We start from the raw sequence: 12,960 nt of genomic DNA, 5'->3' as shown, positions 1-12,960 counted from the left end.
TTATACTCGACTTAAGAGAACAGAACTCAACAGACGCTTCCGACAACTGAAAAGACTACTCGACAACAGATCAAAACTCACTCTGTACAACAAAAGACTTATATATGTAAGTATACTAAAGCCAGTCTGGGCTTATGGCATCGAACTTTGGGGATCAACCAAACGCTCAAATCTGCAAAGGATCCAGTCCTTGCAATCTAAAATTCTTCGCTCTACAGTTAAACGCTCCTTTCTACGTCACCAATCAAACCATTCACACAGACTTGAACATTCCTTTCGTCACACAAGTTGCAAAAACACGTTACAGAAATTTCCATCTTAACACTCAAACACATCATAACGCACTTGTAAAACATCTATCTTCAAGAACATTTCCAGACGTCTTAAAAGACAGGTGGCCTCGCGATCGCCTCTCTGATGAAGAGAGTCAGTAGAAAGTAAAATGTTTTTGGAGTGTTACCGCTGGGTAACTTCTCCACTCTGTTATTCTGTTATTTATTGTTATCATTGTTGCTTATAACGCAAAATGCGTTGATTGTAACTAAATAAATGATTTAAAAAACAAAAAATTTTTTTGCTTTAATTAGTTGAGATTTCTAGTTTTGTTCCTGATCGATTTTGAAAAACAAACTATTGTTATTATGATTATTACTTAATACAAGCCCAATCTGCTCGTCAGCGGATTAAAATGCTTCTATCATTAGCTGAGAAGGTTACTTTGTATTATTATACATAATTTGATTTGAACTAAAATCAATTTGCTCTTTTTCGGTAGCATTTACTATTTATTTAAACATTTAAATAAAACCTAAATAATTCCTTCGAATTTTCATTAAAAAAGAACAGGAAAGTTCCTAATAAAATCGCGAAATATAACTTCCATTTATGCATTTGATTTCCCTGCTGTTAGTGTATACGATCAACTAGTAACCGATTATAAATCCGTTCCAATATTAATGTAGAGAGTATAATTATGGAAATGAGAGAATTCGCTGGTGATCTGACTTGATTTTACCTGATAAATAATAATTTATCAGTTATATCACAACAGCAACGTAATTCAGTTAAGGATGTTACAATGTTATTAATATCTGACAGATTTCATTAAATTTGGCAGTATTTACTCCACTGTCCAGCGAATAATACATTTTAATAATGATATTGTCATTTTATCAAATAATGCCGTGTTAATATTAGGGCCAATTTTAATATTAGCTTTTAGCACATTATTATTGAAGACAGTCAACGCAATCATTTTGCCATAAATCTTCAATTTTCCAAACATTTTATTTAAGCCTAGTCAGCATTTCTTAATGATTTATGCGAAATGTCCAAGTTATAGGTGTTGGAGTAAGAATGCTTTTGAGTTTAGTTTGAATTACCAAAATATTATTATTATTTTGTATTCCAATTAGTCTAGATTTACTCCAAATATCATTCTCACTTGAAAATAATATTGATTTTATAGGTTCAGATTTTATAAAATATCGAATTTATGTTTCACACTAATAGGAGTGTTTCTTGAATGTGGAAGTGATGCGTTATCAAGGATTTTCGAAATATAGTTTTCATTCGTAGAAAATAAAAAAGAAACAATTCTATCTCTAGGTCTATCGGAAGATTTACTCGAAAACTAAAAATACAGGAAACTGAACATTTGTATTTAAGCCCTTTGGATTTTTAACGTTTTGACCCAAATCTTTGAACTTTAATTGTGATTTTACTGAAAGGAGTTTATAGTTTTTTTGGGGGGGAGGTTATGCTGTTTTAAGGGGTTTTCTCGTTCAAAAAATAAAAAATTAAAAGCTCCAAGAATATAGTTTAAAAATTCTGCATCATTTTACACGGGAAGATATTAATCACTTTTACAAATCCACTTTCTTGTAATTCTCTATCACTTGTCCTTTTTTAACATCATTATTTAACGTGGGTGCGTTCCACTAAGCGCTTACAACGATCACGCTCACGACCGCGATTTTGCCCGTTCCACTTGATTGCGAACGTTGCAATAGAAAACTCAAGTGGAATGGACTATGGGGCGTTTTAATCGTTCATGTAAACATTACAAATGGCGACCTCGAAAATAAGTCAGAAGCTTGAAGAGGTTGTTTTTTAATTTTAACCCCGTTTATATGCAGTTATAATAAACTTTATTAATTATTGGTAAAGTTGACTTATATTAAAAATATATATATATATAATTCAATTTTTATATTACATTTTCTTGGAGTATTTATAAAATGTACGTTTAAATAAAATTAAAATGTCTTTTGTGGCAGCAGTAGGGTATTTATTAATCCAACGTAATAATGCTTTAGAAAGTTCTTCATCTAGTTCCGATGAAGAGTGGAATGCAATTTTATACAAAATCGCAATAGTGAACAGCGAAAACTTAGGCCACGTATTATTAGCTATCAAAGTGTAATTGGTCGTTATCCAGTGATTTAGTATGTAAAGGGATAAGTAATTTTTCATTTTATTACTTTTTTTAGACTTTCGAGAAACACATTCAATTATTTATATGAGATAATACTTTCATTTACATGATATAATTTTCTTCGGTCGCCATCTTTGCTTTTAAAAATTGTGCCAAATTTCTGAACGCCCTCTTCGACCCAGCTCTTAAAGTGGGGCGTTGTGAGCATCGCGTGAGCGAAAATAATGACGTCATTAGTGACGTTTTCGCCACGACTACTATGACCGCGCTCGTCAAGTGGAACGGCTGAAGGTACATTTTGATCGTTGTGAGCGCTTAGTGGAACGTACCATATATTGACAATTGTCCTACACAGGCAAAACCGGGTTCCCCTGTCTATACCTGCGAAATATCACGAAGATTACAGCTAAATTCATATTTATTGGACGGAGATTGAGCCTCTCAGAACATTTTTCGTTTCTAATTCGAATGAGTGACAGATGTTGAGTATCGGAGCCTGATTTTTATTTATTTGTAATATTACCTTCCTCTCCGCACTTAAAGTCTGTCTACCATCCTCTTAGGTTGCTGAGAGGAAAAGTTAAGATGTGGGCTTTAGAGTATGGTGAGCGGGGCGACGCCAACTATAGGCTAGCTAAGGAGGCTGTAACTAGCCTCTAGTCTTCTTAGTTTAATCAGCATTACTGTTCACTTGGACTTCCTCATACTGCTGACCGAAGTCTGGACACGAAGCACTACGAAGAAGTGTACAGAAAGGCAGGGGAATTAAACGAGAGAGAGTGGAAGCGGCAAGAGTGGGTTCGGAAAAGGCCTGGCTACTAGTTTGAGAACAAACTCAAGTGAGTTGTTGTTTGGGTTAGCGAGGCGTGGAGGAGTGGTCAAAGTTGGCGGTGGAAAAAGGATTGTTGAAGAGACTGGCAAGGCTGGCAGGGAGAACACAGTCGCTTCCTCTCTCCTTTCCGCTAACAAGGAGTCCCAGTTCCGGAATAGTAATGAAAGGTTGAGAACAACAGTTTTTCTTACTTCTTCTTTACTTTTCTACACAACAGCCAGCCATGCAATCGCCCTACACTTCCACTAAGAATTTTCCTTGCCTTGGTTACTTAAACAGGGGACCATCATACCCTAACTTCCTTGGTACTATTCCTTCTAATACTTGGCGGATAAAGCCCCTTAAACGTGGTTAAGGCGAGTAAGAGCACATCTCACAGACCCTGTCCATCTACAGACTAACCAGCTAAAACTCCATTTGTTAGGGGATTTGAAAACTTTCACTGCTCTTGTTAGTCATCGACGTTGAAATCTTGCCTTTATCTTCCCCATCCTGTTACAAATAGTCTACTTTCTTCATATAGTTAACGATATATATATACTCTGATTAGTTTAATCTTATTCCTTTAATTAAATGAAAAGAAAATACTCTTAACATAGCGTTTTCCAACCTGTGGTTCGAGAAAAATAATCAATAATGGCGGACATAACAAATTTTTAAAATAATATTTACAATAATAAGGTTAGTCTGCCTCAAGATATACGAGAAAATATAATAGCACATTTTACAGGATTAAAATTGCCTTTTATGGAGTATTTTCCAAAACCCGAAAACACAAATGATAATTGGATTTCAAACCCCTTCTATAAAAGAAAATTTAGGAAAAGCTACATCATTATCGATAAAAGATAAAGAAAATTTAATAGAATTATCATGTGACAGAACTTAAATGATAACTATGTAAAGATCTGCTTAAAGAGATTGATTGTAATGAGTAAGCTCTATCCAAGCAACATTAAATTTAATTGGTACTTACAGGTAGTTGAATGCTTAAAAGAAATTAATTTAGAAGATTTGGGCACAAATATAATAATCCTAAAGGAGAACTTTGTAAATTAATTAATAATTTTGAAGAGAAAAATATGTACACAATTTTTAATTATTTAGAAAAAGTTTTAAAACTAAGATCTTACACTGTACAAAGTTTATAAAGTGAACATTAACTTGAACTCCTTTGTAACAGATACATTGTATCTCTGTACAAATAAAGGTAATAATAATAAAATAACACACTCGGAATAACAAATTTCACGAAATACAATCATTTTTACGAAGTGGTACAATTAAGCATGATGTATTACCAAGTGGTAGGCGAGCCAAAAAAGGTTGGGAAACGCTGTCTTAACAAATTGAAATAAACACCGAACTTGGAGCCGGTGAGAATCCTTAAGATATCTCCAAGAATGCCGCTCTTCAGAATTCTTGATCATAGAGATCGAACATTCAATCAATATGGCTGCAGTTCCAGACGAAAAAGTTGGACCAGCGATGCACCAATTCTTTGTTAGATAATCGGGAGACCTACTTGCCCGGGTATCCACCGCAGCCGATAACTCACAGTTCATGTCGCTAAAAAATCTACCAGATACGTTTGACATCTTTGCACGGCTGGTTCCAAAAGAAGAGGATATTGTCGCCTGGGAAGCTATTAGGTATTCAATACTTTTCATCTCGTGCTTCTTTTAATTTTTGTAAGCAGCCAGCTTACCAGCTGCTGCATCAATCTTCAACTTCCGTTAACGCTTCAAGTAACTTAAACCGGCATTCCCCATTCCTAAGATTGTATATCCGTCCTTAAAAAATATAACGGAATTTATGTTATGGTTATCATGTGCCGTTAAGGTTACAAAGCTTTCATGTTTTGGTTCTTAACTCGAGTGATCATCCTTCGACGAGGAATTATTGAGCTGGCAAAGATTTTAGGGAATGGTAAAACGTAAAGTTTGGAGAGCCAATTAAGCGAAAGTCTGCCTTTTGTCGAAGTTAAGTTGGTATTTATGCTCGAGTTTAGTCGATGGGTCTTTCGTCAAATAATTCAGTGGCTTGCCAGCTTTAATTTGTTAGTTTTATAAGCTGAAACCGAGTTGAATTGGTTCTATAAAATCCATTACCTATCAGATGTGGTTCAAATATATTACAAGTGGAAGGAATCACTCAATGTAATAAATTCCGAACTTTGTCCTCTTAAATTCCGGCCTTCTGAGGGTCTCTCTGGAGAAAACCAATTTAACTCTTGATTGCTGCATTGTATAAAGCAGTGTTGCCATTAGGTAACAAAGAACATCCACAATTTCTACATGGTATACGTACTATTAATATGTTTAGTCCAATAAAACCTGTGACCAGATAGGTGGTTGTAAGGAGCTCGTGCAATGAAGGATAGTCGTTCAATTGATTTTAGAAAGCCTACAACATATCATCCATAAATTGAGGTAAAGTGTAACTTGATTCGTAGAGTTTGAACTATTTAAAATACTATCTCAATTCAACTGGAATTCCTTTCTTCTTTAATACATATCTTCGTTGCGCCACAAGGAGAAGCAATCCAAGTTTATCGCTTCCATAGAGGCCTGATTCGTCTACGTAGTTCTTGCACATAATGAAGGCCCACTTCAAATTATCGCTTACTAGGGAATCTAGCTAACAAGAACTGGTTTAGTTTTACAACCGCCTTCTTTACTCACAACGAGGCCTTATCAGCTGCTGATTCTTCAAAATATGCCACGCATATTGCATATTTAGTCCCTCTTTATCATATTAATAATGCAACCCATATACAAGCTGTTATTTCGCTGGCTCACCTCACTAATAATCGTCCAAGTTTCAGCTCCATAGAGTAGCCCATGCAGAATTTGCACCGATTTATACAGCACCATCTTAACGTCAACACTCAACTAATGAATCAAGTTGAAACTCATCTGATACAAATTTGTTTTGACATTAATTGAGTCAAATAGATCTTGAGTTTACTTTTTATCAATTTAGACAAAGGAAATCAGTCACAACTATTGGATTAAACTATTGATTTCCAAACTAAAAACACAAAAGACTAGCGTGCTTGTCTAAATATGTTCGTCGTATTTCGTTGAATCCATTAAAATATTGAATCATAATACAGTAAACTATATCGTACTACGTTTTAATGTTTATCAAACTGAGATTTTTTGTCATAAATAGAAAACTGATTACAAGTAGTCAATTCTACGGTGTTATGAAACAATAAAAAATTGTAGATTAAAATGTTATTTGAATGAATAATGATGTATATTATAAATAAAAATACAGTTTTAGCACAAAATACATCTCTACAAAAATTACAAAAGAAAAACAAACTTTGTTTTTGTATATTATTTTTACATCGTAGACACGTAGACAATAGCCTTATGGCCGACTGTCGAGATGTTCAACAATTCAAGTATACTAATTTGAACACAATACTAATGTGGTCCCCATTAATATTATTAACATATTTCCTGGCATAAAAACTAAAAGTTAATCCGAGCAATCTTGAAATTAAAACAAAGTAAACCAAACCAGATTATAGAATAAAAGCAAACATCAATGAACACAACACACATAATATACCAACTGAACTGGGCAACACAACTTTAACCTTTAATACTTTTGTATTTATACAAAAACATTTGTCTGTTTGTTTGATAAATCGATATACTTCTGTGATAATTCAATAATTATTGGGTAAATTTTATTTATTCAGTCCTCTTTAAAAAGATATTTGATGTTCCTCTTTATATTAATTTGTTCTTAAATAGCCGCTTTTCGTAATCTAATTAAAAGTAATTTAATTCAAATTAGTAACTAGTACAAATCCGATACCGTGATTCAAATATTAAATAAAGAAATTAATTTTACTAATGCTATTATAATAGTAATATTGTAAGGGTTTGTTGGTAAGTGGAGTGGCTCCGGATTCAGAGTCGGTGGAGTTTGATTCAACAGGTGGTGCTGGCGTGAAGGCTAATAAAGCCACCCCGTTCTGTCTTTCTCGCTTCACAGCCTCCTCACACCACCCGCTTACACCACTTCCTCCGCTCTTGCAGACAACAACATAACCGCTAAATTATAATGTATTTAACAACTAACATGTATCTTGTTAAATATGCAATGCTATTTCTAGCATTATTCAATATATTTAAATTATTATCTAGCGATCTATTTCAGTTTAACTTTAAGTATACTAAGTGATCGAAATGAAAATTTTTAATATCTAGTTTTCACTGGCAATAACCTTTTGTGGGCCCTTGTTGATACGGAAAAGAAATATAAAAGGCTGTGAGCGCCAATGACGTCACATGTTGAATGAATAATATTAACTTACTTTTACAAACGGATGTGTAAAAAATTAATTCTTTATCCTTGTTTCGCCTAAATGTCCTGGATCCTGTAGGTTAATGGAAGATCAATTTTATAAGAGAGGACCCAACATCTCTGCGACTGACAGATGGTTAACATTTTTGTTATTTTTAGTGCTCGCTGTATTGCTTAAAAGCGAAAAAAACCATACTTAAACGAAATTTAGCATGTAATTTTAAATCTAAAAGAACATTTTCCGTAATAAAACCCAGATTTTTCAGATGGAGCACTAAATAATTTTCTTGAGACCAATATATTCGCTGTAAAACACAGTAGAGGAGAGCGGAGCAAATTTGAACAGGGGGGCGCCTTTAATTTCTCGCCAAATATTTAAAACATTCATGATTAGTACTTTTCTCCATATGTTGTGGTAGACCTGTTGTATAAACGAAAGAGTTTCCCTTCGTTTTCATGGTTGTAATGTCAGAATTGAGGAATGTTTTATTTTGTAAGGTGGAAGTAAAATTTTTGTCACAGCTTTAGAAGTGTATTGTGAAGATTATAGTGGAGAAGGTGTAAGTATTGTTAGTCCATATTACCATTTGGAATCCGTATTTTTAAATCTAGTATTTACAAAAGTCTATTTGCTAGCAAAAAGTGTTGGATATTATATTTTCTTTTACGGAAGGAGAGGGGGCACATTGCAACATCACAGTTAAAATGTGCCCTACCGACCTGCAAGTTTGTGACTTTTTTTTTTTTGTTTAATCGCAGAGAAGGGGAAAGTGGTCCGAACCTACATTAAGAAGCGCAACAAACCGAATATTTTGTTCAAACTTCCTAAACCCATCACTTCGGGTACAACATCCCGAACTAGATTTCAGTGGTTTAAAAGAGAAAGTAATGTAGTAGTCGAGAGAAATAACTGATAGAAGGTAAATTCAGAGTAAAGTAATATCATTTCTTTCTATTTTATATTGTGTTCAAAGCTACCCCACCAGTGGGGCAGATATTAACATTTGACACAAAATTTTTAAATTAAAAAAATATAGATATGTATGTAAAGTACCAACTGTTTATTGATATAGATCTGTTAAGAAGACTTGAAAGTTGTAGAAAACAAAATAAAAAGGTTCAATAATACGATTCTGGGCACTCTGTAACAGAAAATGTAAATTCTGTTCAAATGTGGCCCCTCTCACTTTCTGATTTATGTATAGAATTGGTTAAAAACTCGAGATTTGTCAACACATATAACCCTCCTTTAAAATATAAAAACACGCAAAATTATACATCGTATTAAGAGAATAGGAGGCCTCAAAATTTTCGATAAAAAATCAAATTCAAAAATTTAATATAACCTCAATACTCTCCTCGTCTAGTAAGATAAATATGTGTACAATAGGAACGGAAGTTTTATTTTTCGTTTGCTTTATTTTGTAAACTTTTTTGAAACTGAACATAATAGCGAAAGATATATTACATTTTCTTTGGGTTGAAAGAACGCTTATGAGTGCGACTGTATCACAGCCACCTGTTGCACATCTCTACGTCATTCACTCTAAGGAAGGCAGCGTAATCTTTCATATCTTTACATCCCTTCCTAACCTGCCTTCAACCTACCTTCTTTTTATTTTACAAAATATAATAATCATTCTTCCTTTTTCTCTCTGTAAAAAGTCTTCCTTTAATTTCTCTTTCGAATTTTTGTGTTTGTGTAAAATTTTGGAATGTGTTTTCACTAAATTATTTGCGATCCTTGGTTATGATAAAATTGTATATTCCCGCTTGGACTGTACAGGGAAAAGGATGTTGTCAACACTGGAGTGCAGTGGTAGGGAGAGAAAAGTTCCCTCTAGCGGGGTGTTGATACAACATATCTCTCTATCTGTGAGTGACGCGTTCAATGGCTACTCAGTGATCAAACTATACTTTCTGTGTTTATTTTTTTATTTAATTTCAGTTTACTGCTTTTAAAGTAATGCATATTCTTTTCAACCAATCTATTTAAAATAATTTTCTGGTGTTTCTGACGTGTTTAATCAGTATCTTTAGTTACAGTTATATCTGATATGATTCCCAAAAAATAATAAAATTATTTTGGCCACATATAATGGCGCCTTACTCGACTAAGAACATAAACGCATAATACTGGTATTTTTGAATTGGAGGAATTGATGTAATAAATTTGAATTAATCAAAAATTAAGAATTTAATCTTTTACTTCAGGAATAAATTAGGTAAGATTTATAGGTATCCTTTTCTTTTAGAGAAAGAAATATTTTAAGAGGTGACCTTAAAAATTCATTAATTACAAGGAAATTTAGTTAAAATAATTTAGGACAATCAATTTTTTAATTCGTAGAACTTGAAAGTTAGAACCGAAATTTGTAGACTTATAAATTTACAAATTATTTCCACGACACGTAATTGGTAGTTGGACGTTAAGCCCTGCCAGAAAAAATAGGGCGATTACTTTACTTGCTATTTATAAGTACATATTTCATTTCATATTTTAATGAAATCACTAGAGAAATTATTTGAAGTAAAATAGAGTAAAAAAAATAGGTTTTCAGTTTTCTCTTCAAACGTGCATCGTCACTAACATTCAGTATTCATACTTTTTTATAAAATATTTGCCAAATAATGATTGAAATTAATTTTCGTAACATTTACGACATTTACTCACAACCTGGTTCTACATCCTAGCAACTAGGGCCTTACTCCTCTGTAACTCTTATTACATTTATCACACCCTGCACCTTTATTTCATCAACCTTGAACCCACTTCCTAATTACTAAAATTTTTTCTGAAAACCCATGCCTGATGGACAACACCAAAATATAGTTCAGATCTGGCAATGAATATTATTAACCATACCTCATGTTGTAGAATATTGTTCATTGTTTTTTGGTGACAGAATCATTGATCCCAAATGAAGGAGAAATTATTTGTCAGTCATAATTTTTTTTATAATTTTTTGCTTGCCAAGCTTTCGATCCTGGAATTTGGTCATCCTAAAACTAAACAATCAGTTTAGAAGACAGATCTACCTTTGAGGTTAGTAATTAAATTTAATCTGTAAAAAAAATAGAGTTGTCTACAAGCATAAGCCCAGAGAATGGTCTAGTCTCTAGGTCGAAAGCTTGGCAAAAGTAATTAGAATAATGACCGAAATTGACAAAAAAATTTTATTAACTCTTACTCTTATGATATATCTCATACTTGTCTTCCGTTTTATACTAAATCTTTCGTTCCAATTTTAGTATATGTGCCGCCGAAGCGAGAATTGTCCACCTGTCCTCTTCAACAGCAATCCTCTTCCTTGTACAGACCTTGGGCTCTACGAGGGTCGTTTGAAAAGTCCGTGCAAAAATACAAACTACTTAATTTTCTGGGGTAAACCTTTTTTATTTTTCAACATAGTCTCCTTTTAGGCTTATCCACTTCGTCCAACGCTGCTCTAGTTTGTTGATCCCTTCCGAATAATAGGATTTGTCCAAGTCTGAAAAATAGCCATTCGTTTCTGCAATCACCTCCTCGTTTGAATAAAATCTTTTTCCCGCCAGCCATTTCTTCATATTGGGGAACAAATAGTAGTCCGAGGGAGCCAAGTCTGGAGAATAGGGGGGATGTGAAACGAGTTGGAACCCTATTTCCATTAATTTTGCGACCACAACTGCTGAGGTGTGAGCTGGTGCGTTGTCGTGATGGAAAAGGACTTTTTTGTGGGCCAATCGTGGGCGTTTTTCTTGCAACTCGGTTTTCAAACGGTCCAATAACGATGAATAATATGCACCTGTAATAGTTTTACCCTTTTCCAGATAGTCGATGAGGATTATTCCTTGCGAATCCCAAAAGACAGTCGCCATAATCTTTCCGGCCGAAGGAACGGTCTTCGCCTTTTTTGGCGCAGATTCCCCCTTGGTAACCCATTGTTTAGATTGTTCTTTGGTCTCAGGAGTATAGTGATGTATCCATGTTTCATCCACAGTGACGAAACGACGCTTAAAGTCCTGCGGATTCTTCTGGAACAGCTGCAAACCATCCTTGCAACACTTCACACGATTTCGTTTTTGGTCAAGCGTGAGCAAACCTCTCTTTAGTCTCCTGAGGCGTTTTGCCTTTCATAAAGTAGTGTTTAATCAACACACGAATTTCTTTTTCGTCCATTTTTTGAAAATCACTCGACTTCCTCGATTCAAACGAATGCCAAACACAAAGAAATAGCCCGATCTGGCTGAAACTTGGTGTGTGTTCTTCCAAGAGATGCTACTAACTAAACATAACCTCGATACGCGCCAGTAGTGCTATCTCTCTGACTTTGCACGGACTTTTCAAACGACCCTCGTACATAGACAAACGACTCACGTGGAAGCCACACACTATACTTAAAAGACAAGCAATGACGAAACGTGCGGAACTTCTTTACAGGACGACGCTCCAAATTGTCCATTGAACTCGAAACGCTTAATATACAACACTATTCTCAAACCTACGTGGACTTACGGACTAGAGCTGTAGGGTTCAGCCAAACCTACAAACATACGGACTGTACAAGACTTTTCAGTCAAAACTCCTCCGACAGATAGCTGACGCTCCTTTCACTCTTCACAACGACCTCAACATCCCCATCGTACACCAACTCGCCAAGATTAAATATCAAAAATTTCATACTGCTCTCTCCACTTGCTCCAATACTCTTGAACTGTCCTCTCGCCTCCTCTGACATCCCTAATACTCCTCGACCTAAGACTTCCTTGAGGTCTGAAGACTTATATCCCGTAGAGAGTGCTACCACTCGGTAGTTTCTCTCCTCCTGCTCTTCACGTACCAATTAATCTTAGTACTTCCATATTTACTTATTGTATATATGTACATACAGATTGTAGATAACTTAATAAATTAAAAAAAAAAATTCTAAATCTTCTTTCAGTTTAAATTTCTTGGGCTATTTTCTGGATGCCTGACTAATTGAATCGTTACTTGATTCAATTTAGAACTTAATATTTTCTGAATCAATTTGGGCCCTTAATATTTTAAACTGTTGAGTACATTCTACAGGCATCACCAAGACTAAGACATTACGGTTGTATTTAACTCAAAATAAAAGCAAAACAAAAACAAAAAAGAAGGACTGTCAAGGGCAGTAACAAAAACTTTTTTTTAAAGAAGTTATAGACGAATTTATTTGTTTTGGAATTTAAAACTAAAAATAATTTTTTTTGTTAATTTATTTATTTTATAATTCACCATCTGTATACATTGTATACAATAAGTAAATAGGAGGTGAATGAGATGAACTGGTGCAGGAAGAGCAGGAGGAGAGAAGCTACCCAGCGGTAGCACTCTCTATAGGAGAGAGGAGAATGTGAG

General features: G+C 34.4%; 1 protein-coding gene across 14 annotated transcripts in view; it reads left to right on the top strand.

The window, feature by feature from the left end:
* The window catches only part of CARPB (Carbonic anhydrase-related protein B), a 458,344-nt gene that overhangs the window by 253,091 nt on the left and 192,293 nt on the right, over positions 1-12,960 (top strand). The window contains exons 1-2 of one of the 14 annotated variants that reach the window (XM_074141643.1): positions 9,415-9,561; positions 9,645-9,823. The exons of 11 other annotated variants lie outside the window; for them this stretch is intronic. The gene's annotated coding sequence lies outside the window, so the exon portion shown is untranslated. Of the gene's footprint in view, positions 1-9,414; positions 9,562-9,629; positions 9,824-12,960 lie in introns of those variants that run through there. 2 more of the 14 variants (XM_074141640.1, XM_074141642.1) reach the window with 2 other exon arrangements.

Source organism: Rhodnius prolixus, unplaced genomic scaffold (assembly GCF_049639745.1).
Source record: "Rhodnius prolixus isolate KJV_2025 unplaced genomic scaffold, Rpr scaffold_6, whole genome shotgun sequence".
NCBI lineage: Eukaryota > Metazoa > Arthropoda > Insecta > Hemiptera > Reduviidae > Rhodnius > Rhodnius prolixus.
The sequence above is the reverse complement of the archived record's forward strand: the minus strand, read 5'-3'. Positions and strand labels throughout refer to the sequence as shown.